Below are 26,576 nucleotides of genomic sequence, written 5' to 3'. Positions count from 1 at the left end.
AAACAAAAACAAAACATCACTGGAACATGTGTGCCAAGAAAGAGAGAGATTTCTGCTTATGCTCTTTAAAAATCATGTAAATTTATTATGATCCCAAGATCTCTTGAATCAGAAATTCAATCACTTGATTATTCTATATAGTCAAAATGACAGCATCTTTGGAGAGACAGTTGCCTGGTAACTCAGACCAGACGGTTGTCTTTAGATTCCTCTGGAATCATGTGTGTCTATTTTGGTTTTTCTGTTGAGCTCATTTCCTTCCCTATAATCCAAAAAGTGAACAATCTTTGGGGGAAAATTCCACTCATAAGAAAAAATTTTCCTCCAGAAGATACTTTTATTAGGGAGTACAGCTGTCTTCATGCCAATAAATTCCTCTATTTTCAGGATTGTTATGTGAACATATAAGAAAAGAAATGGAAAAATGCAACAACATATAAGAAAAAGAAAAATGTCAACTGAAGGGACATTTCGCATTAAGGTGTATGTATATTTGGATGCTGAAAGCCAGACAATTGCTTTCTAAGAGAAGAGACTCATCCAGCATCTCACATAGGATCAAAGTGTAATTTACCCAGTTGAGAAATGCTTCATTTACTCCTACCTCTTCCTCGAAGCCAGGAGAGCTGTCCAGGTAGGCTATTACTCACCAAATTCAGAAGCCTTGTGTCTATCCTCTTCAGAATTAGTGGTCCTGTCCCAGATCTGTTTTCACTCTGCACTTAGATGAAAGACAGATACCTGCATTATTTATTATTTTTTGGTGATAAGCAAGAGAACCTGGGCGAGAGATTTACACAAGGGGGAAGTTACTGGAAGGATTTGGAGCACACTCACAAAAGGCTAACCAAGTAGCATAGGCAGGAACCAAGGCTTTGGAAGCTAAAGGTCACAGAAAAGTTGAGGAGAAACAGGCTACCAGAAGTCTGTAATGGTATAAATGAACCTCAAAGAGCCATTCTATCTTTGCATTACTTGCTTAAGATTTATAATCTCAGGACAAAATGTCAAACTGGCTGAATTTAGGTCACATGCCCGGGCCTGCTATACAAAAGCAGTGAGAGGAAGGGCCTAGTAGAAGGGACCTTCACAAGCCCCTGCAGCTTAATGATGGCAGAGCATGTACCCAGATTCAGTCATATCAAGACTGTTCACAAAGGGGTGGGGGGTGGGGTGGGGAGATCATTTCACAATGGACAACTCTGGTGCTCTTAAGAAGGGAGAATGCATGCTAAGAAGCCAAAAAATGTCTGATGTTCACCATCGTCTTTGGTTGGGTTTCCAGAAGCAGAGATTGAGGCAGGGTTTTTATTCAAGAGACACACTGAAATTGTGCTTTCAGGAGAAACCTGGAAGAAGGTAAGGGAAGCAGGATAGAGCAGGGAAAGTGGCTAAGCACAGATGAGGCTTCAGTTGAGGTCTAACCTAAGCCTGATCCTATGGGGGAGTTCTGGAGTATGAATGACACCACAGAGTTGTCCTCTTTGGGGCAAGGGGGCTCAGCTTTTCTATCCCCTTATCAGTTAGATACTGGCTGCATGATGCCTGGAGGGAAGATATAGCCTCTCAGGCATTTCCCTGTAAGGTGGCTCTCATTGGCCAAGAATAGTCTCCAGGGAAAGGTATATGTTTGAGCCATTAGCAGCAACCCTTACAATAGCTGACTGAGGATAGAGCACCAGCCCAGTACAGTGGATCAGGGCAGGACATGAACAATGTCTACTACTACCACAGTAATATAGGGAAGACATTTGGATTTGATTTACGAAGTCCAGAGCTTCCCATCTGTAGACTGGCACAAGCATCCTGGGATTACCACTAATTCTGGGAGAAATCACATGAAAGAGATTGATTATTTATTGTGTGACTGTCTCACTAGGAAAATACTGTAATTAACGAATACCAACAGACAGCATAAGAAGAGGTAAAATTTCTTTAAAAGGAAAAGATATGGAAACATGAATATATTCAAAGGATATATCTAATGAAAAAAAGATTACAAGAAGGAGATCACTGAAAAGAAAATAGAAATAAGTAGATTTTCTAATGCATGAGAAGAAATGCACCAAAAACAATTTTGAGGGTGCTATAGAGACCTAATGCAGAGTTTGGGACTAATTCATGATACACATGAAGAAAACTAAGCAAACAAAAGAGAGGCTATTTTAACTCTAAGAAAAAAAAAAATTGGGGGCACCTGGGTGGATCAATCTGTTAAGTGTCTGATGCTTATTTTGACTCAGGTCATGATCTCAGGGTCGTGAGATTGAACCCTGTGATGGTTCCATGCTAGGTGTGGAATCAGCTTGGGATTCTTTCTTTCCCTCTCCCTCTCTCCCTGCTTGCGCTCTCTCCTCACACATGCTCTCTCTCTCTCAAAACAAAACAAAAAAACCCAAAAAAACAAAAAAGTTACAGATGCCTGGGTGGCTCAGCGGTTGAGCATCTGCCTTTGGCTCAAGGCATGATCCTGAGATCCAGGATTGCGTCCAAATCTGGCTCACTGCATAGAGCTGCTTCTCCCTCTGCCTATGTCTCTGCTTCTGTCTCTCAGTGTCTCTCATGAACAAATAAATAAAATCTTAAAAAAAAAACCAAAAGTTACACAAGAATAGAAACAATAAGATTTACAACATGAATAAACATTATTCATTACATTATGATTAACGATAATATGAGTAAACATTCTACATTCTTAATGATCTGAATATAATATAAACTTAAAAATTGTTGAAGATACATATATATATTATATATATATATCTCCACCCATTTGTGACAACAAAATGTCCTTCCCTCTCTCCTTCCAAAAACAGGAGCAGGGGAGGGGGGCTGTTTCAGACCCCGCTGTGCTGATGATATGTGTCAGTGCTCCTTATTTTACTGGCATGTCTTTCCTCAGTCTGTATCTACCTCCATCTCTCATAAGCTGTAATCTCCTCCCCCACCTCTAACTCATCCTCACTTCCCCCTAACCTAGCAACTGAAACAAAGTCTTGAGATTGAACTCTTGATTTACTTGATTGACTAGTTGTGATTGTGTTCCAATTATTTTGGAAATGCATCAATCTGATATATATGACCATGTAAAAGAAGACAGTTTTTAACCTTCTAAAACATAAAAAGATGGAAACATATGTATGTCCATATATACATATGATATACACACAAATGTGACATATATTTATTTTAATCTGTATTATGTATTAAACTCATATATATGTTTTAGTATATACATTAATATCACTATATATTTATTTATATGCAAATAGCTTTTTTCTTGCATAAAATAATAACTGCTAATAAGGAAAAACCATAAAATACACAAAATATTTTAAAAAGTAAAAGCAACTAATATTCCTGTAATCCATGGTAAGTACTATATGAGTCAGAATTAATTTCAGCTGCAATTCTTGGGGGGGGGAGAATATTAAAAATAATAGCAAGACAGAAAATATTTATCTAATATATCTGGGAACAGGCTCTCTAGAGCTTGTATGGTAGCTCCAAAATCATCATGAGACATCTATTTATAGCTCTCCAGTGCACCATTCTTAGGGAGTGGCTGTCATTCTCAGGGTCAAAGATAGCTGTCAGAGCTCTAACCTTACATTCATATTCCAGGTAGGAGATTGGAGGAAGGGAACAGGAAAGGATGAAAGGGCACATTACAGCTGTCTTTTTTTTTTTTTTTTTTAAGATTTATTTATTAGAAAAAGAGAATGCAAGGAGGAGGGACAGAGAGAGAGGGAGAGAGAAACTTTAGCAGACTTCTGATCTGAGCACTCCTGGAGCCTGCCATGGGGCTGGATCCCAGGACTCTGAGATCATGACCTGACCTGAAACCAGGAGTTGAACCTGACCTCAACCAACTGCACCACCCAGGTGCCCTGACAGCTGTCTTTTAAGTGAGTTTCCTCAGAAGCTGCCACACAATACTTTTTAGAGCTCATTGGCCAAAACTTAGTCACACAGTCATAATAGTTACCAGGAAAGATAGGGAATACGGAACTTTTAGCTAGGCACTAGAATAACATCAGTGGGAATGGCAAAATAAAGATCTCCAAAAAATCCATTCCTCCATGAAAGTAATGAGAACACAGGCAGAAATTGTCAAAATCTTTTTCAGAATGCTGGATATAAATCAAAGACTTGCAATAATCCAAGAAATATTTATTCAAGAAATATCACTGAATTATGGTAAGAACAATGAGCTTTGTGGCATTTTAATTTGTCCTGTTCACATCTCCCACTTCTCACATGAAGAAATAAAGAACACTTGTAAAGATAACACATAGAAAAAAAAAGATAACACATAGATAAATATAAAAGACTGTATAAATGTAACTTTTGTTTGAAACTCTTTTCTTCCATCTGATTTAACAGACAACTGCATAAAGCAATATTTATAAATATGTGTCATAGGGCATATAATATCTAACAAAGTACTTTATATGTCAATAATAGCACAAAGGAGGAGAGAGGGAATGCACTTATATCAGAGAAAAATTCCTGTATTATTGAAATTAAGTTGGCACTAGTAGGGATCCCTGGGTGGCGCAGCGATTTAGCGCCTGCCTTTGGCCCAGGGCGCAATCCTGGAGACTAGAGATCAAATCCCACGTTGGGCTCCCGGTGCATGGAGCCTGCTTCTCCCTCTGCCTATGTCTCTGCCTCTCTCTCTCTCTCTCTCTCTGTGACTATCATAAATTTAAAAAAAAAAAAGTTGTCACTAGTACAAACTAGATTATTGAAATATAGATGTTAATTATAATCTCCAAGACAACCATTAATAAAACGACTAAATATATATATATATATTCTAAAAAAAAACTACAAGTGAATAAAAATGGTACAGTAGAAAATATTTTACACAAGACAAGGTAATAATGGAGGAATAAAAAAATACATGAGACAAATAGGAAACAACAAAATGATAGACATAAATTCTGTCTTAGTAATAATTTCATTAAATGTAAATGGTTTAAATAATATAAGACAGAGATTGCAGAATGGTTAAAAAAGAGATCCAACTATGTTGTATCTGCAAGAAACACTTTAGATTCAAAGACTTGAATAGGTTGAAAGCAAAAGGATGAGAAAAGATATACCATGCAAAGAATAACCAAAAGAAAGCTGCAATGGCTGTACTGATATCACACAAAAATGGACTTTAAGATAAAAATTGTTACTAGAAATGAGGAAGGAAATCCTTCTAAGGATCAAAGAATCAATCCCTCAAGATGGAGTAATTATAAATATGTATTCACCTTATAACAGAGCCAAAAAATAATTGAACAAATAACTGACAGAATTAAAGGCAAAAAATAGACAATTCAACAATAATAGTTGGAGACTTCAATATCTTACTTTCAACAATGAACAAAAAACTACACAGAAGATCAACAAGAAAATAGAAGACTTAAGGTCAGAAAAAAAATTAAAAGACTTAAACAATACTATAAACCAACTAGGCCTATTAGACATCTATAGAACACTACATCCAACAACAGAATATATATTCTTCTCAAGTGCACATGGACCATTTCCAGGATAGAACTCATGTTAAGCCGTAAAGCACAACTCAATAAATTTTAAAATATTGATATCATACAAAGTATCTTCTTCAATCACAATGGAATGAAATTAAATTCAATAACAGAAGAATTTTTGTGGAATTCACAAGTATGTGGAAATTAAACAACATAAATAAAGGGTCAAAGAAGAAATCACTAATGAAGTTAGAAAATACTTTGAGATGAATGAAAATGAAAACACAATATTCTAAAACTTACACGATTCAGATAAAGCAGTGCTCACAGGGAAATTTATAGCTTTAAATGCCTACATTCTCAAAAAGGAGAGATATCAAATCTGTTGCCTATCCTTCTATTTTATGAAACTAGAAGAAGAAAAGCAAATTAAACCCAAAACAAGCAGGAGGAGGGAAATAATAAGGGTTAAAATAGAAATAAGTGAAATATAGAATAAAAATAGAAAATCACCAAAACTAAAAGTTGGTTTTTTGAAAAGACCAACAAAATTGACAATTTTTAGATAGACTAAGAAAAAAAGAGAAGACTCCAATTACTAAAATCAGTAATAAAAGAGAGGACATTGCTATAGCCCTAACATAAATAAAAAGTATTGGAAGTTCTATAGACAATTATATGCAAGAAATTAGATAACTTAGATGAATTGGAAAAATTCTTGAAAAGGCACAAACTACTAAAACTAGCTCTAGAAGAAATGGAAAATCTGAATAGAACCCTAGTAATATAGTTCTATTGGGATTGAGTTAGTAATTTGGGCACCAATGTCCCTTGCTAAACATCAGGGTTCTTATTACTAAGGAAGAAGACAAAGAGAAAGATTGCAGGGAGCTCCTATTAATAATCTCTGCCACAGCCACTATTATTAACACTTGGGTAACCTCAGAATAATATATATGTAATTTATCATATGGACCATTTGATAGCCTAGGCTACCAATTTATTGAAGATTAAAAGCAGAACATTTCAAAGAAAATATGAGTCACTCACCAAGTTTACTGCCTTGCCAAATTGGTGATTTATGTATCTAGAGACAATTGGTTGTTTTGTTTTGTTTTACCTTCTTTTTCAACAGGGTTATGTGAAGATACTCTCTCTGAAAAAACTCATCTAATCCCACAGCTCCATTACCAAATCTGTTCTGATTTCTCTGGAACCTATTCTGCAGCCTAAATCTCTCTTAAGCTCCAGAGGCTTATACCCAATGGCCTCCTGAACATCTCCACTTGGCTATTCTGCAAGTACTTCCAACCCAACATGTATAAAACTAAACCTGATAAATATGTCTTTCTGATCAAGTGATTAAATGCCTTTCTGAGGTATGATTAAGGCTATTGACTCCTTAATGTTGTAGGACATTATTGTTGTAGTTCAAAGCTAATGCATGCAGTTATTAGACACGAAATGATATGAAATGGCCAAATTTGTAGGGCAAAAACTTGAGTATCTGCAGTTTTTCATTGTTCAACCTGATATATCACACCTTAGGTCATAGCATTTTAAAGTAATTTATAGACATTCTTATAGAATGTCTTAGGTAATACAGAATACTATTATACTAATAAAGTATGAAGTCATTATGTTTATAAAAGATGTCATACTTATAAAGCTTCATTTAGGGGTTCCGCTTGTCATTAGACTTAGAGAATCACAGAGATTTTACTGATAATGTGACCAGCAGTCAGGAATCGCCCTACCAGGAATTCTTTCCCTTCCGTGTTTCCCCCACTTGTGTCATAGTGACCCTAATCTCTCACAGAGACCTAGAAAGAATTTAAAGTGGCACAAGGAGAAAAGACAATCAACTTTATGAAGTCTGTGAGTTTAGTTTTTGACAATTCAGGTCACTAGGTTTTAGTCAGACATTGACTCTAACCTTTCAGGATAACATGCAATATGTTATTTGTAATGGATATTTCCCTTTTTAAAAATAATATATTGAGGTATAATTTCCATTATATAAAATTAACTATTTTGAAGTGAAAAATTCCGTGGCATTCAGTACATTCATGATATTGCACAAGAACTACCTCTATCTACTTGTAAAAAAAATTTCCATCACTCTAAAGTAAACCCTTTAACCATCAAATACAACTTGCTCTCCTCTCCCTCCTGCCCTGCTCCCAGCTCCTCAAAACCAGCAATCTGCATTCTGTCTCTATGAATTTATCTATTCTAGATATTTCCTATAAGTAGTAATCCTCTAACATATGACCTTTTGCATCTGGCTTCTTTCACTTAGCGTAACGTGTTAGTGGTCATCCATGCTGTGGCATGTATCAGCACTCAATTTCTTTTTATGGCTAAGTGATATTTTATTGTATGTATACACTGCAATTTGTTTATCTGTTCATCTACTGATGGGCATTTGGGCTGTTTCCATTTACTATCATGAATAGTGCTTCTGTGAGTGGGTACATGTACCTGTTTCAGTGCCTGTTCTCAATTATTTGGGGTCTATACCTAGGAGTAAAATTTCAGGGTCATACAGTATGTTTAACTTTTTGGAGGAACTGACAGTTTTCCACTAGGACTGATCTATTTTGCATTCCCACCACAAAGTATAAGGGTTCCAATTTCTCTATATCCTTGCCAATGCTTGTTATTTTCTGTTTGTGTTTTTTTTTAATTATAGCTATCCTTATGGATGTGAAGTGGTACCTCATGTGATTTTGATTTGCCTTTCCCTAATGGCTAATGATGATGAACATCATTTTATGTGCTTCTTGGCCATTTGTACACCTTCTTTAGAGAAATGTAAGCCCTTTGCTCATTTTAAAATTGGATTGTTTGTCTTTCTACATTTGAATCGTAAGAGTTCTTCATATATTCTGGACACTAGACCCTTATCACACAACATTTCCTCCTATTCCCTAGGTTGTCTTTTCATTTCCTTGATAATGTCCTGTGATGCACAGAAGTTTTTAATTTTGGTGAAGTCCAATTTATCTAATGTATTTGAGTTGCTCGTGCTTTTGGTGTCGTATTTAAGAATCCATTGCCAAATCTCAGGTTAGAAAGATTTACCCCCCCGCCTTTCTTTTCTTTTAAGGGTTTTATAGTTTTAGCTCTTACATTTAGGTCATGGACCCATCTGGAGTTAATTTTTGTGTGTGGTGTGATATAGGGACTCATATTCATTCTTTTGCATGTGAATATTCAGTCTACAGAGACTATTCTTTCCCTCATTGAATGGTCTTGACACCTTTGTTTAAAATCAATTGGTCATAAAAGTTTAGGTTTATTTCTGGATTCTCTATTTCACCGGTTCTGCTGTCTACTCTTATGCTAATACATTCATTATGCATTATGTTGATTGCTGTATTTTTGTAGTAATTTTTGAGATCAGGACAGTTGAATTCTCCAATTCCGTACTTCTTTTTCAAGATTATTTCAGCTATTTGGTGTGCATCTATCCCTTTTGCTCCAAAGCCAATTTCTGCTTTCATCCAGGTTTGTGACAGTTTCTAGACCATCATGGGTGCCTGGATCTTTTATTTTATGAGGAAAAATATGAAACCAAGCAAGATTTTTGTTTTAGGTTGTTTTTTTTCTGTCATATAGCTGAAAATAATACATTTATGGGCTGAAATATTTGTCTAAATAGAAAACACAGAAATCCAATTTCTATAGTATTAATACAACTATAGACTTACTATAGACACTGTAGTTAGTCTAATGTGGAGGATACAAGTCAAGATTTAAATAATATTCTTGCTGTGTGGGTGTTGTAAGGCAGATCCATTTGAACAAAAATCTTGTGGATATACTTCTATCTCCTACCTTTTACATAGCCCATCTTGCCTTTTCTTCCTACCTTCCTTCCTGGTCCTATTCTGAAATGCTCCTCTTTGAACATTTTTCTGTCCTGCCTCTCATTTTCTGTTCTCCTCTTTCCCCTCCTTATTTTCCTTGCCCTTCTAAATTCCCATTACCTCACTGAACCCCAACTCAATTTTAGGAAAACAAATTGTTAAACTAACCCTCAGAAAGTAGTGTCAACAACTAACACTACCCTCACCAAAACACTTAGCCCTGAGTATATGTTAGTTAGTTCAAGAAGTGAGCTTATTTGTGCATATTTGTTAGCTCAAGAAGTATCTAGCAGGTGGAAGAATTGCAAATGGTCTAAAAAAGGCATTTGAGTTTTTCTGGGTCCAAAGGCAGATACTTAACCTATTGAGCCACCCATGAGCCCATAATTCTTTGAAGAACCACTATATTGTTTTCCACAGCAGAGCTTACATTTCATATTCTCACCAGCAATGCTGAAGAGTTCCAATTTCTCTCTATCCTCACCGCTTGGTATCTGTTTTGTTTTGTTTTTGGTAATAGCCATCTTAATCGGTGTGAAGTGGTATGACATTGTAGTTCTGATTTGCATTTTTCTAATGAATAATGCTATTGAACATCTTTTCATGTACTTATTGGTTGTATATCTTCGTTAGAGAAATGTTTGTGTTCTTTGCCCATTTTAAAATCAGGATTTCATGTTGTTTAATTGTAGGGCTTCTTTATATATGCTGGATATTAATCCCCTATCAGATGATATGATTTACAAATATGTTCTCCCATTCGATAGGCTGCCTTTTCACTCTATTGACAGTATCCTTTCTTTTATAAGAAATATTTAATTTAATGAAGTCCAGTTTATTTGTTTTTTTCCTTTTGTCACTTGTGCTTTTGATGTTATATCCAATTGTCATGAAGTCTTTCCACTATGTTTTCTTCTAAGAGTTTCATAGTTTTATTTTATTTTATTTTTTTAATTTTTATTTATTTATGATAGTCAGAGAGAGAGAGAGAGAGAGGCAGAGACATAGGCAGAGGGAGAAGCAGGCTCCATGCACCGGGAGCCCGATGTGGGATTTGATCCCAGGTCTCCAGGATCGCGCCCTGGGCCAAAGGCAGGCGCTAAACCGCTGCGCCACCCAGGGATCCTGAGTTTCATAGTTTTAGATCTTAGGGGACCTAACTTCATTCTTTTGAATGTGAATATCTAGTTTTCCTCCTTAATTTATTAAGAGTTCTTGTAAGTTTCTGAAAAGAAAGTATTGAGGATACTTAAAAAGTTATATAAGACACTATACCACTTGGGATTAGAATTTGGCCAATTTTACAGAAAATTCAAATAGGAGTGGCTTAAACATAAAAGTCCAGAGCTAAGTAGTTCAGGACTGGTATGGCAGTTCTGTGATCACACAAAGCCCAGGCTTCTCCCCACCTTCCTTCCTGTTGTCCTTAGTGCTGGCTTACATGCCAAAACTACCCTTTTGTTTTAACATTTTTCTTTAACTCTGGCTTGTTTGGGAATGATTTTCAAGTTTAATATTGATTAAAGGTCTGATCTGCTATGAATATTTGTGTACAAGTTTTTATGTGGGTATATGTTTTCAGTTCTTTTGAGGATATACCCAGGAATGGAATTGCTGGGTCAAACAGTTATGTTTAATCTTTTGAAGAACTGCCAGACTATTTCCTAAATAGGCTGCATCATTTACATTCCCACCAACAGTGTTATGATTTCTCCACATCCTTGCCAATACTCATTATTTTTTTTTTTATTATAGACTTCCTAGTGAATGTGAAGTGGTATCTCATTGTGATTTTGATCTTCCTGATGTGTCCATGATGGTGAGCATCTTTGCATGTACTTATTGGTCACTTGTATATCTTCTTTTTTTTTTTAAGATTTTATTTATTTATTCATGAGAGACAGAAAGAGAGAGAGAGAGAGAGGCAGAGACACAGGCAGAGGAAGAAGCAGGCTCCATGCAGGGAGCCTGATGTGGGACTCGATCCCAGGTCTCCAGGATCAGGCCCTGGGCTGAAGGCGGCGCTAAAACCACTGAGCCACCTGGGCTGCCCTGTATATCTTCTTTTACCCAATTAATTGTATGTCTTTTTTATCAAGTGTGCCTACATAGTCCATTCTATTTGGCTGCCTGTTCTTGCATCAGAGCCACACCTTTCTCTCCTTATTTTGCATGTTTTAATATCTGATAGGACTACTCTCTGAACTTTGCCCTCCCTCCATTTACTTCTTCTGAATGATCTTGGGTATTCTCTCATCAATTTATTAGGAAGAACTTTAGAAATCAACACACTGCTCACATGCTTACAAAATAGAGACATGTTGGTTTACAACCATTCTTTGTATATTATTTCTCACAGTATTCTGATGCAGTTCATATGCACTCTAAACATTCAGTGGTGATTTATACTGGAAATGGTATACATGTAATTTGTAATTTTAATGAAATATGATTGCAATACCTTTAGAAAAACAGTTGACACACATAAAAGTCTTCACTTGAGTCATTTGATGCCAGGAGATAATGCTTCATTTGTGGTAAGAGGTTTTATCTAAATATTTCTCCTAGTTGTCCCTTAGCATAGGTAATTGCTTATTAAGCTAACTTCTTTGCATAAATTTCAATTTTCCAGCATTTGATTAATCTTGACAATTGGGATTCTCCATGGAAACTGTGGAGCAAGATGCTATACCTTCCAAAAAAACTATAAAAATAATGCTCTTATTTGTTGCCTGGCAACAGTACTCTTTGTTTTTATTCACAGGAAGATTTATTTTTGCTGATTGGTACAGCTTTGGTAAGGAAAAACAAAGGTGAAAATAGTTCTTTCCACATTCAAAAATTGACGGGCAGTTTAATCCTTCGTTTGTTAAAAACCCAAGTGTATAACTCTAAACAGCATAAAAAGCACAGATAGAAGAGCATAGAGCATATAAAACATAAAGGTAGAGTGAGTATGATCAGAGAGGACCTGTCATTATGGATCTCCGATGACAAAGGGTCTTTGATTAAGGGGCATACTAGACAAAACTGTTGTGATTCTCAAGTAGTATGAGTTCAAACTGCATTTATAGGGCTTAAGAGTAGGTCTCAGCCTAAATTTCATTCTATCCTGGTTGGTCCTTGTGATAGGTAGTGTTTTTATAGAATGTGTGTGGATGTAACATATGCTGTGTCTGACCATTCACATGTCTGTGAAATTTGTGAATTTGTGAAATTTGTGTTAACCTTCTGCATTCTGGCAAGTAGCCATTGCCCCTTCAGCCTGGCTCCTGGAAGGCAATCAAGTAGAGCAGACCAGAATCTAAGGCCAAGGCAAGCCTGATCAACCCACATACAGCACACAGACCATTGAGAGAAAAACAAATGTCTGTTGTTATAAATCACTGACATTTTGGGGTTTGTTTATTATATAACATTATTGCAGCAAAACCTGATCAATAGAATCATTGAGAAACTAATTGTTCCTATTAATGTCTACCATGAGCATTTACATAGACTTTAGAATTTATACTCCAGATTCCAATTAGGTGGCCTCCTCTTTTTAATCACCAATTGGATGAACAAAATCTGTTGAAGAGATCAATGAGCTTATCTTGAGGATGCTTAGGATGTTCTGGAAGGTGAGAAATATATATATTTTTTAAAATCTGTATTTATAGGGCAGCCTGGGTGGCTCAGCGGTTTATCGCCACCTTCAGCCCAGGGCATGACCCTGGAGACCCTGGATGGAGTCCCACATCGGGCTCCCTGCTAGGAGCCTGCTTCTCCCTCTGCCTATGTCTCTGCCTCTCTTTCTCTCTGTGTCTCTCATGAATAAATAAATAAAATCTTTTAAAAAATCTGTATTTATAAACTAGGGACAGATAGTCTAAGAATACTATTAGTGGAAAAAAACAATTTACAGAACAACTTGGATGTTCTCATTTAGGAAAATTTCAAACACTCACTGTGGCAGTTCCGGAATTTCCATATAGAATTTCTATATATGTGAGCTGAATAACAATCTGATTGGAAGAGAATTGGGGTGAACAAATAGGCTTGTTGCTGCATTTGCATAGTGCTTTCATATGACCGAAGAAACTCCCAATTGGCCACATCAAAGAATTGGCTGGAGGGAAGCCAATGAAGACTATATGTGAATTCTAAAGCCCCATACTCCCAGGCCTTCCTTGGCCCATAAAGTGCCTATGTTAAGTATATCTATAAATATACAGAAAGAAGGCTGGAAGGATATATACTACAATGTAAATGGAAGTTATAAATGAAAGTAGAATCTTGGAGAATCTTTTTCCTCTGCTTTGTATTTTTCTGTATTGTTTGAATCTTTTGCACTGAACATATATTATTTCCCCCAAAATATAATGAAGCTATTTTTCACAAAGAAAAGGAAAGAATCCTATGACCTCTACTTTTTCCCATACCCCATTTTAATCATCTCAGCGGTGCCCCCAAATCCCCAAATTTCAGTTCTACTGTGGCTTCCCTGTTTTTAGCTCCAGTCATTCTCTGAAAGCAACCAGATGTATAAGAAACAATACAAGGTCTAAAAAAGGAGCCCTGGCCTGAGGGTTGGGATTCTAGTACCAACCCTCAACTTCTCTGTAGGACTTCTGACTCTACATCTGGAAAGGAAGGACTGGATGAATTAGAGGTTACAAACTCAAAGGCCTAGAGGAGCCAAAGAGAGACAGAGGAGAGAGCAGGTGGGCTGGATTGGTGGGATCTGTGCTGGCTAGTGAATACCAGCCCAGCCTAAAGAAGGCACCACTCCAAGCCCAGACTTGCCAGATCTTCCACTTTATTGAGAGACTGGGAATCTGTTTACATAGGAGATCTGGTTTTTTAATATTGGCAAATGAATTTTGAAACATTCTGTGAATTCCTTGCAGGACGACTTAACCACACCTGTGAATCCTTCTGGCCGCTGATATAAGCTGATGCTGAGTCAGATGCTCTTTAAGACGCCTTGTTTCACTCTCCTGGAGTCACTCAGGTGCCACCTAGTGACAAAACTGTCACAGTTCCCAAGAAGGCCTTTGTGGAGAATAGTTTTTTAAAAATTAAACAGATTAACTAAGAGGTCATTTATTCATATGCCAAAAATGTATCTTACTAAATGGCCTCTCAGGTGTAATTAAAATATACCAAAACATGATTTACGCCTTGCTCATTGGAATACAGGATTATGAAAAGTGAAGAACATTTCTTATTGACCACAGTCTGGGCACTGTTCTGTTCTAAAGTATTATTTTATTTAATCCTCACTATAATCCTATGGATTAAGTGTGATTACTATCTTGGTTTTATCAAATGGGGAACCCGAAACTTAGAGAGATTGTGTAACTTATACAAAATAACCTGGCTAATTTGTGGTGGAGCTGGGATTCCAACACCAGCAGCCTTAATCAAGAAGGTATGCTCTTAAAATAATTACTGTAAACTGAAATTAGACTCTTCCTCTTAAATCCTCTGAAGAATGCAGAACTGGTTCCTATTTTGAGGCAAGAATTCATAGTTAGAGTTTTATAAGATTTGGCTTTTTATCAAAGAAAATCCCCCAAAACCCAATCTGGCTATCTGAACAAACTTGAAACTTGAAATATGTAAGATTTCTCTGGATACTGATCTGAATAGCAAGGATATCTAAGATTTGTGGAGTTTCCCTAAGTATTTCATCTTTATTGCAACATAAGTTCATACAAGGCTTATAGGAGTGGGGAGGGAAAGGACCCAAGGGCCCCATTGGGTGTGCTCTTACTTCCCCCATCTTAAAAATCCCTCCCAAGGACTCTTCCCCTTCAACTGTTGCCCCAATTCACTGCTTCCCTTTACAGAAGGGTGTGGTATCAATTCCTCTCCGCTCAGTCTCTCTTAAATCCATAGATTTTCATTCCCCACCATATTGCCTTCATCAAGGTCAGAGTGACCTTCCACCTTGTCAGCCTGCTGGTCATTCTCAGTCTTTCCCTTTCTTGAGCTGTGGGTAACCTAGCTGATTGTTCCTAGCTCCTGGAAACACTTGTTTCACTTGGCTTCTGTGTCTCCGCAGTGCCCAGGTTGTCCCCATGAGTCCTGAGGTTCTTTCCCTTGTCCCTGGTTCTTCCTCATCTCCCAACTCTTTTAATGATAGAAGGCTCCAGAGCTTGGACCTTGGACCGCTCCTCTTTACTACACTCACTGTCACGGCAAACTCATCCTACTCCCATAGCTTTCAATGGCATTGCACACTGAAGACTCTCCAAGTATCTCTAGCTGAGATCTCTTTCTTAAGGTCTAGAACTTTGTGCCCAACTGCCCACTGGACATCTGTATTTGAGACTGAGAGTGCATTTCAGTCTTATCAAATTCAAACAGTTCCTTACCTTCCACTCCAATCCTACTCAGGCCTCCATCTTTCACCTCTTGATCCTTGGTTTGGCATCTTCCTTGATGTTTGTCTTTCTCTCATACGGCCTCCACCTTCATCCAGTCTGTCAGCAAATCCTGCTGGCTCTGCATTCAGAGTATGTCCACATACAATCATTTCTTACCATTTGTGCTGCTATGGTCCTGACTTAAACCCCCATAATCTCTCACCTGGATTATTGAATTAGCCTCCTTTCTGGTCTCACTAATTTCATTCTTGCCTCTTAAAATCTATTCTTATCATGACAGCCAGAGTGGTCACGTTAAAGTCACACTTCTGCCCAAATCCCTCTAATGACTTCCCATTTCTCTGAGTGAAAGCTAAAGTCCTGATGGTGCCTAAGAGGCTCTGTATCATCTGGGCCCCCTTTACCTCTTTATTTCATCTCCCCATACTCTCCCGTGCACATATTCCTCTCCAGACATTGGAATATGTTTTAGGAATATGTCTTTGTATATTCCTAAAACATGCTGATGTGGTTACATTTCAGTGCCTTTTCAACATCTGTGCCCTCTACTTGAAGTGATTTCCTCCCAGGTATCCAGATGGCTCGGTCCCTTTTATTCTTCAAGATTTCACTCAATTAAAAAAAAAAGAAAAGATTTCACTCAATTGTCACCTTCCCAAGGAGCCTCGTCTGCCCACTTCATTAAAATTACAGTCCCTCCCCACTCTCCCCTAAGTATTTTTATCTTGCTCTGCTCTTTTCTCATGGGAGTTTTTCACCTCTACCATACCATAGAATTAGCATATTTAGTATATTTACTGTTTATTGTCTATCTCCTTCCACCTAGGACATAAACTCTATGAGGGCAGAGATTTTTGTCTGTTCTGTTCTCTAATGTAGCCCCACCATCTAGGATAGTACTTTCATAGTCCGAAGAACCTACATTATGACTTTTGACATTATCTGTAGTGAATTGCACCGTTACGTTGTTTGGGATCATTTAGTGTTAAAATTATTAAATTTGTTACCTGTTTGGGCATTTTAAAGATTTATTTATTTATTTGAGAGAAAGAGAGAGAGAGGGACCATCCCAAACAGACTCTGTGCAGAGTGCAAAGCCCAATACAGGACTTGACCTCAGGTCTCGGAGATCACAACTTGAGCCAAAACCATGAGCCGTTTACTTAACAGACTGCACCACACAGGTGCCCCATGTTTGGGAATTTAAAAAATATATGTGTACGTATTTCCTTGAAAAATAGTGACCTGGGCCTTTCTTAATATCCAAAGACTCTTAAGAATTCTTGTGAAAAAGAATTATTTTCTTGTGAGCCAAGTTTATGCCCATTTGTAGTACTTGTAATTTCCCAGGCTTCACCTCAACCAGGATTGTTATTGCTAGAGAACCCAGGATAGTTTTAAAGTTATTTAATACCCTTTTGACCATTTGGATTGTGTACCATATGTCTGAATTATCTGTTCAAAAAATATATAGTAATTTTAAAAGTTTTACTTCTTCCCCCTTTGGTTTTGATTTTAGGGATATTTTCTAGAAACCTTAATATTGGAATTATTTGTGTAAAAAATGTCCTTATTTATTACTTGATTACAAGTTGAATATTCCAGACAGCTAAACCAATTAGAATCCTGATTATTTTTATTGCGAAAATTAATTTTTAAAAAAGATTTATTTATTTATTTATTCATGAGGGACACAGAGAGACAGGCAGAGACACAGGCAGAGGGAGAAGCAGGCTCCCCACAGGGAGCCTGATGCGGGACTCTATCCCAGGCCTGGGATCAGGACCTGAGCCCAAGGCAGATGCTCAACCACTGAGCCACCCAGGTGTCCCTATTGCCAAAAATTGTTAAATGTATATGTTATTCAGCCATTTATTCAGTTTTTATATCAGAACCCCTTTAGGTTCTTAGTAATCTTCAAAGGTAGCAAAGTGAGCATAGTTGATGCCAATAAATATTTGTCACTTGATTCCTGGTAGATTTATTAACAATGCTTGATGGCTTCTTTGAAAAAAAATAGTGTAGAAATTAAACATGGATATATAAGAGAAAACCTCAAGTCATAACCATGACTTTTAAAAGTCTTTTAATCAAAGTATAACACACACAGAGGACATATAGTATAAGTGTTTATCATTGAATGAATGTTCACAAACTAAACTCACTCACATAACCAGCACTTGGATTAAGAAACAAGATTTCCAGCACCCCAGAAAGCCTTCCACACACTCTGTTCCAGTCACTAACCTCCCCAAGTATACACACTCTCCTAATTTCTAACTGAATAGCTTTGCCTGGTTTTATGTTTTGTGTAAATAGAATCATACCATAAATACTGTTTCATTTACTTATTTATTTTGCTCAATGTTATGTTTGTGAGATTCACCTGTTTTGTTGTCTGTAGTTATAGGTTGTGAATTTTCATTGCTTTATGGGATCCCGTTGCATGAATATACCATGATTTATTTATCTGTTTGACTGTTGATGAGCAGTTGAATAGTTTTCAGTTTTATACTGTTACAAATACTGCTTTTATGAATATTCTAGCTTGTGTAGAATATGTATTGACTGGTGTCCTCCAAAAAGATACGTGAAGTACTAACCCCTGGTTCCTGTGAATGGGACCCTATTTGGAAATAGTCTTTGCAGGTGTAATATGCAAAGTTAAGATGAGGTCATACTTGATTAGGGTGTAAGTTGAGAAGGAGAGACACAGAAGGAACACAGAGGAGAAGATGGTCCTGTGAAGATGCAGAGATTAGAGTCATACACCTGCGAGTGAAGGAAAGTCCAGGATTGCTGACCATCACCAGAAGCGAAGAGAAAGAGAACAGATAGATTCTTTCTCACAGCCCTCAGAAGGAACCAACCCTCTCTACACCTTGATTTCAGACTTCTAGCTTCCAGAACTGTGAAAGAATAGGCTTCTGTTCTTTCAAGCCACCCAGTTTGTGATACTTTTTTCCCAGAAACCCTAGGAAACAAATACAATGTCTTTTGGGGAAGTTAGGCTGAACAGTTAGGACTGAATGATTTTACACTCACATCAGTAGTGTATGAGAGTTCTAGTGGTTCCACATCTTCACTAGCACTTGGTATCATCAATCATTTTATTTTAGCTCTTCTAATGAATGTTTAGTAGTATCACATTGTGGTCTTAATTTCCCTAATGACTAATGATGTAAGCATATTTTCAACATCTCTTCAAGTGTGCTTATTTGCCATCTGTGCATCTTCATTAGTGAAGTGTCTGTTCAAATCTTTTCCTTAGTTTTTATTGGGTAAGTGGTTTTCCTATGATTGAGTTTTGAGAGTTCTTTATGTATTCTAAATGCAAATCCTTTATCAAATAAGTGTTTTGCAAATATTTTCTTCCGGTTATTGCTTGTGTTTTCTTTCTCCCACTAGTATCTTTCAAAGAGAGAAACATTTTAATTTTGAGTTACTCTCATTTACCATTTTTTTGGTTATGGATTAAGCTTTCAGTTTTGTATCTAAGAAATCTTTACCTAGCTCAAAGATTTTTTCCCTCTCTGTTTTCCTGGTGAACTGTTTTGCTGTCAGTTCCTCAAAACTTTTTCCAGTTATCTCAGAATGAAACCACATTTTTCAACTGCGTAATGTTCTTCTGCCAGAGGTTCAGAGAGAACAAAAGAATCCAAGTAAATACAGATTCAATTAATTGATACAAGTAAGAATAAATTAGTTGATTGGAATTATCATTATCATTTGAATCTTAGCAGGATATGGAATTCACTTCTAGAGATTAGCTAAATTAGGGCATCATGGTTGAATTAGTCATTTCAGTTGCAAATGACAAAAACCCATGCAAAAACAAAAGTAGTGGGGAGGTTTCTGGCTTTAAAAATATCTGAAGCTCAAACCAGAGCATCTCTCTCTCTCTCCCCTCAGTTCTGCTTTCTTCTGGCTTGTCCATAATCTCAAGTAGGCTCTGCAAAGTCTTGATAAACAGGACACCTTCTGGCATCACAAAGCAATGGAGAAAGAGTGGTCTTAGAAAAACTGGCTTGTATTCTGGAGAGAAATAAAATTGAGTTCCTCCACAATACAGAGACAGGGAAACTAAAGGGACTTCATGGGGAAAACAAAAAGCCATTTTTTTCTTTGCTCCTTTTCCTGCTTCTATTCTTGCTAGGATGTGCACCCCTGCATTACTGCATTACACATGCCTTAGTGTATGTCCTCCTTATAAAGGTCAAGGAGTTAATGATTTCTTTGGAGTTCTCCAGCACAATAGATAATATCTAAGGAGTGACAGGGCCAGGTGGGCATGAATGTCCTTCAAGACCACTGACTCCAAACACCTTGAACACCAAGACCCCTGACTCTAGGGCATAAGTGACTTATTGAGGACACCTGAGCACTTGTCCTTGCTTGACCAGTTCCTGGATGCCAGAGAGGGCATATACACCAGGTCACGGTCTTCAGTAAAAACTCCAGACCCCCAAGCAAGGATGAGATTCATCCTCCATTTCCTTTCTGCGTCTCCCAGATGCTCCATCCTGCATCTGCTCTCTCTGTATCTTCAGTAAACTGCTCTTACTCCCTGCTGGCTTGCATTTGTGTGAAGCCGAGGACCCTCTTGACTGGTTCTGCAGGACCCCCTCTGGGTCCTCCGATGGCCGGCCTGCGTCAATAATGCCACATACACAGGTGAGCTCTAGATGGATGTGAGAATCAATACATAAAGTTAAAATGAAAAAATGTGGGAGACAATCTATATTGAGAAGGTCTTCAAAGGAACTCAGAAGTACATGCCCTAGGGAAAAAATTTGATAAAACTGATTATTTATGTTCAGTGAAGGGGCAGAAAGCAAGAGGGACACAGGGCAGCTAAGGCAAGGCAGTGTCAGACTACACTTGCTCACAGCAGGTTTCTGCAGCAGCTGCTAGAAGAGAAGATAGGCCAGAGGAGAGAACAGGGGGCAGAAGAGCAGAACAGCGTCTGCCTATGGTTGCCAGATTTAGCAAATGAAGTGAGATTGTTTTCATCTGTGAGAATGTACCCAGAGCCATGGACTTTGAAAGCTTTTATTTTCAAAGAAAGCACCAGAGGCTTTTCCTCCCATCGTGTGCACAAGCCTTCGCTAGAAGAGCAATGATGGGTGATGTCTGCACAGAGGCTCTAGCTTACACTAAATCCACAAGCAGTCAGTGAATTCCCAGGACACGGAGACGCTGTAGAAAGTTCCAGGCTTCCATCAATCAAGACAGAAGTGCCTGCTCTCTGTTGTTAAACAAGAAAATTCAACTGAGTGGCTTCATTTAGTGATTCATGGATCAGGTGACATCCCATCTGGCAAATAGGAGCTCCAAGGATCTGCACATCATAAAAGTCTTTCATGGGCAGAATGGGGTGGGACAAGGAAGTTATTAGAGAAAAGTGGATTGTGTCAAGGTCACCTTTTTTTAGGGAACCACGAGGGTCCTTCAGGCAGATTGCCTCACTGGTGCTGACCAGGTAATTCCAGATTGTCCACATTCCACTCCTGGAAGAGGCCGAAACTAATTAATTTGAGTAGTAGGTCTCAGTTTGGTAACATGGGCTTAGCACAAGAGACTCCATTGGGGCCTACTGTCTCATTTTTAGTACACTCTATGATGATCTAACTAGTGATGTTAAGTTCTACACTCCTTGTATTTCGTGGGGTGTTAAAAGTCAACTTGTTGCTGAAAAGTATGAACTTGCCCAAGTTTGAATTGGCTCCACCTCTAACCAGCTGTGGACTCTCTCTGCTTGAGCTGTCTCATCTGTAAAACAGATTACAATACAACCTACATCATTAGGCTCTTGGCAGAGAGTCAGGAGTTAATTCTATGAAGAATTTAAACTGAGCCTGGCATTTAGTAAGAGCTATTAAAAAAAACTGGCCATTATTATCAAGGCCACTTAGTATTTCTCCTTCTCTGTCCAGGTTAACTCAGATCTATTTTCCATCTACTAGTAGCACCCACCTTTGGTAAGAGTCCAGTTTCATATGTGCCCTGCAGTCAAGTCTGGCTGCCCTCCTCCTTGGATGGGAGGAAAAACTGTGTGCTTCTAGCTTTTGAGAATTTAACAAAGCTAGAAGCTGTTGTCTTTTTAAAATTCCCCACAGGGCAACATCTAAAAATTTTACTATAAATATTGCTTTTCTTTTTTTATTTTTTTTTATTTATGGTAGTCACAGAGAGAGAGAGAGGCAGAGACACAGGGAGAGGGAGAAGCAGGCTCCATGCACCAGGAGCCCGACGTGGGATTCGATCCTGGGTCTCCAGGATCGCGCCCTGGGCCAAAGGCAGGCGCTAAACCGCTGCGCCACCCAGGGATCCCTGCTTTTCTTTTTTTAAATGAAGAAGTTGAAGTATCAAAGAGTGATATAAATAATGAAACTCACACCTCTGGTTCCAGGGAGGTGAGATTTAAACCCAAGCCTCTTGGTGCTAGTCACTCCCTTCTCTTTCTGTCCCTCCCAAGGTCCTGCTCCCTAAGGTAGGGCAGGAGGGTGAATGGTTCCTTAGGCCTTTGCTTTTTGATTGACAAGACCTGGAGCTGCAAAGGCCCCCAAAGCCCACAGGGATGAAGCTATATGAATGAAAATAGAGGGCGGAGGTGTGAAGGTTTTAGGCTTAAGCATTCAGCCTGGCAACTTCTTGATCTCCCTCCCAAAAACATTGTGACAGCAATTACCCTCCTCCCCCAAGTTAGGACTTCTTAATAATAATGATAATAAAAACAAACAACAGAGTGCTTAGTAGATGCCAAACCTGTACCAAGTGCTTCCCATGCAGTATCTCATTTAATCAGCTACACAGTCGGTTGAGTCCTGTTATTACCCACACTACCATTTTTCAGATGAGGAAACTGAGGCTTCAGAGGACAGAAGTGAAGGCAGCCAGGAAGCTACTAAGAGATCAGAGGAGCCGTATCACTTGCTCCTGTTGCATGTTATTTCCAGAATGCTTCCCAAGCTGCTCAATTCACCATAAATCTATACTCACCATCACCAAGACCACAATAAAAGGAAATAAAATTATAGGTTTACTAAAGACACCAAACACATAATTTTACACTTCCAAAGCTGTACTTCTTTTAATCTGTGCCAGAGTGGGAAGGAAGAAATAGTGTTAAGCTTCATTAGTCAGTCCTCCCCCACCAGCCTGATTCAACCCCAGAAACAATAGATATAATTACACTGAACGACCGGGTGTTTATTTCCATGTCTAGACACAGAGCTCACATTTGAAAACAAAAGAGAACATAAAAGAAAGAGCATCTTATTACTTTTTAATTCTTTGTGTCAAACTTTTTCTCCGCCTGGATGCTTTCCTTGTGATCAGGACTTTTTGAAAAAGTCTTTTTTTTTCTTTAGAGGAATTGGCAAACGGAGTAAGACAATAATGTATTTAAAAAGGCTCTAGTCTGAGTGGAAACAAGTCATCTTAAACCATTGAGGATTTAGAAAACCATGAATGGATGTTAAAGCTAGTAAAGGCAAGTTTGATGAGGAATAGGTTATTTACATAGTATCAGAGTTGTCTCTGCAAATTACATAGTAATTCTAAGGGGAGAATAGTAACTTGACTGTGGCAAGACCTACTTTATATCAAGTGATTCAAGTCAGCATCACCAATATTGGGACAAACCGACATCAGGAAAACACATCAGATGCCTCCTGAAGTGATATGGTGAGGGAGACATCTTTCTCCCAAGATGCACAATCTAATCATGAAGAAACTTCAGATAAACTTCGATGAGGGACATTTTACAAAATAACTGGTCTCTATTTTTCAAAAGTGTCAATGTCATGAAAGACAAAGACTGAAGAACTGTTTTCAGATTAAAGAAGAGTGAAGTGCAATTGAGTGGCTTTTATTATATTCACAAGAGTGTGCATGATCACTCCTATCTAATTCCAGAACATCTTTATCACCCCAGAAACTCTCAAGCCCCCCTAGCAATCCCTCCCCATTCCTCCCTCCCTCTCTCCCTGCCAGTGCCTGGCAACCACTGATCTATTTTCTGTATCAATGGATTTGCTATTCAGGACATTTCATATGAACAGAATTATACAATATGTGGTCTTTTGTGTTTGGCTTCTTTTACTTAGGTGTTTTCAAGGCTCATCTATGTTGTCGTATCAATATTTTCTTCCATTTTATGTTTAAATGACATTCATTGGATAATGTCATTTTGTTTATCTGTTCATCACTTGACAGATATGCATGTTGTTTCCATTTTTTGGCTATTATGAAGAATGCTGCTATGAGCAATTATGTATAAGTATTGGCCGGAACTTGTTTTCAGTTCTCTTGGTATATATATATTTAGGAGTTGGAACTGTAACGTCATATGGCAACTCAGTCTTTGAGGAACTGTCAAACTGCTTTTAATTTCCACCCCAACTGTAGATTACAGTTTCTCCACATCCTCACCACCATTTGTCTTGTCCATCTTTTTATGATAGCCATCCTAGGGGTGAGAAGTGGTATCCCATTATGGTTCAGATTTGCCTCTCTCTAATGACTAATGTGCTTATGGGGGATTTGGATATCTTTGGAGAAATTTCTGTTCAGATCTCTTGTCCATTTTTAAATTGAGTTTTCTTTTTATTGTTGTTGAATTATTCTTTTTAGAACTTTTTACAACTTTATACTAGACTATTCCCAGACAAATGATTGCAAATATTTTCTACCATTTTGTGAGTGGTCTTTTCATTTTCATTTTCTTGATAGTGTCTTTCCACACACAAAAGCTTTTAGTTTTGATGAAGTCATTTATCTGTTTTTTCCCCCTTTGGCTGCTGTGCCGTAAGGATCATTTCTAAGAAGTCATTGTCTAATCCAAGTTCCCAAAGATTTATGTCTATATTTTCTTTAAGAGTTTTATAGTTTTAGACTCCTTGGATTTTGAAGGCAAAATTATGCTGTATCTGAGTGCAATGCTCCAAACCACTGGCTATAAAAAAGGCAGTTCTGAGTGGGCTCTCAGAGCAATAAAACACTATGCAGCAAATCCAGGCTGTGGTATAAGCCCCCCTGTTGGTTGGTACTTTTGATATAACACTTGAATATTCTTTACTAAATAAAAGTACCAGACAAAGCCCCCAATGGCCACAATAGGAGGATCATAACATGGATAGGTATGGTTTAGGAGCAAGCCATGCCCTCTTCTGCTTCTAACTATTCTTTCCAGAAACAGTTTCTGATTTGCCACTAAACCCTGAATAGAAACTGAATGCTTGACTATGAGAACTCAAGTAACTCTATGAACCGGATACTCTGATTGGCCAAGACATGAGGTCAGTCATGTGAAGCATCAGTCCCTCCTCAGATGGTTGTGGTCTCTACAAGATCAGATTAGAGTGGATCTAGAAGGCATAAACAAAGTGAGTAAGCAGATGGCTCAGACTTGGCCAACACCTGTTCCTCCTTCGACATCTGCCCCTGCTGCTCTGCTGCCCCTGCATCAATCCACACCTATCACCTCGTGGAGTTTCCCAGGATGAACTTTGGAGAAAGAAAAAAAGCTCATTCTTGGTTTACAGTTTGGTCTTCAGGATATGTTGAGCCACTGAGCTCTTAGTGCAGATATATTTCTGTCACTGGAGAAAGTTTATTAGTGCTGGCTAGATTTGTTGATTGTATTCCTCATGGTGTATTTGACATTTTCCTTTGCCTGCTCTATTTCCTGTAGTTGCATCTGGAGGCTCAATCTGCTTTGTGTTTGGTTTTTTGCCCAGCCTACTTCATGAGTCATATTGTGTTCTTCAACTAGGAGGTTCATAATGACTGGCTGCTCCTCTTATGATCAGCTATGGATAATCAATAATAGATCCATTATTCCATTAGACATTACAAATTAGTGATATTCTCACTTTGTTATTTCTTCTTGATGCATTAACTGGAATACTTCTGTAAAGAACACTTCCTTTCGTGTACCTCACTTCCCCAGGTAGAGGTACTAGAAAGACAAACATAGCTAATTCTTTACCTTTATTTTCAAGGTTTCCAAATGAGTTTGTTTACTAACACCTTGCAACAGTCACCAAATGATATTTTGAGAATCACAATGGACTTGTGGATTTAATTTATATTATGTGTTTTGATCCATTGCACTTTTTAAGGCTCAGATGGTCTCCTATTTTACCAGTAACAACCTCTTCATTTTGACTTCTGAACACTTTTTTTTAAAAAAAGATTTTATTTATTTATTTGAGAGCAAGCATATACACACATGCTCTAATAGAAATATTAAGAAACATAGAGAAAAATGCACTAGAAGTTTGAAAAGATGGTTGACAAGAAAAGGAAATGCAAGTGTCCCCTAACCATATGAAAAGAGGCTCAATCTTGTTATGATCCTGATATACAATTTCTCATCCCCCATATTGACAAAATCCAAAGGTTTGACAACACATTCTCTTGGCAAGGCACTCAGATCTTGCTGGTGAAAATGCAAACTGGTAAAGTCCAAATGGAGGGAAATTTGTCCTGTAAAAGTATATAAGAATTTACTTTGTGACCCAGTAATCCAACTTCAGTGAATATGTCTTAGAATACTCTGGCAAAAATGTGAACACACATATGCGTGAAGCTACTCATTGCAGCACAAAAGATGAGAAACCACCCAATATTTATAAGAGAAGGCATGATAAATCCACACGATGGAGTGTTATGCAGCTATAAAAAGGAATGAGAAAGATTTCTAGAAGGGCTATGAAATGATATCTAAAATATGATTACACACAAAAAGAGAGATGGAAAAATGTGTAGAGTATGCAATATTGTATCTATTCGGAAGGAGGGACTCAAATATATATGTACAAAAA

The 26,576-nt window shown here is 37.8% G+C and overlaps 1 protein-coding gene across 5 annotated transcripts in view; it reads left to right on the top strand.

The window, feature by feature from the left end:
* The window catches only part of POMGNT2 (protein O-linked mannose N-acetylglucosaminyltransferase 2 (beta 1,4-)), a 139,713-nt gene that overhangs the window by 35,006 nt on the left and 78,131 nt on the right, over positions 1-26,576 (top strand). Inside the window, exons 2-3 of one of the 5 annotated variants that reach the window (XM_049100092.1) lie at positions 388-634; positions 11,123-11,186. The exons of 3 other annotated variants lie outside the window; for them this stretch is intronic. The gene's annotated coding sequence lies outside the window, so the exon portion shown is untranslated. The remainder of the gene's footprint in view (positions 1-387; positions 635-11,122; positions 11,187-26,576) is intronic. One more of the 5 variants, XM_049100091.1, reaches the window with a different exon arrangement.

Source organism: Canis lupus, chromosome 23 (assembly GCF_003254725.2).
Source record: "Canis lupus dingo isolate Sandy chromosome 23, ASM325472v2, whole genome shotgun sequence".
In the NCBI taxonomy this organism is placed as follows: Eukaryota; Metazoa; Chordata; class Mammalia; order Carnivora; family Canidae; genus Canis; species Canis lupus.
Note: the sequence above shows the minus strand (reverse complement) of the source record. Positions and strands in the feature narration are given on the sequence as shown.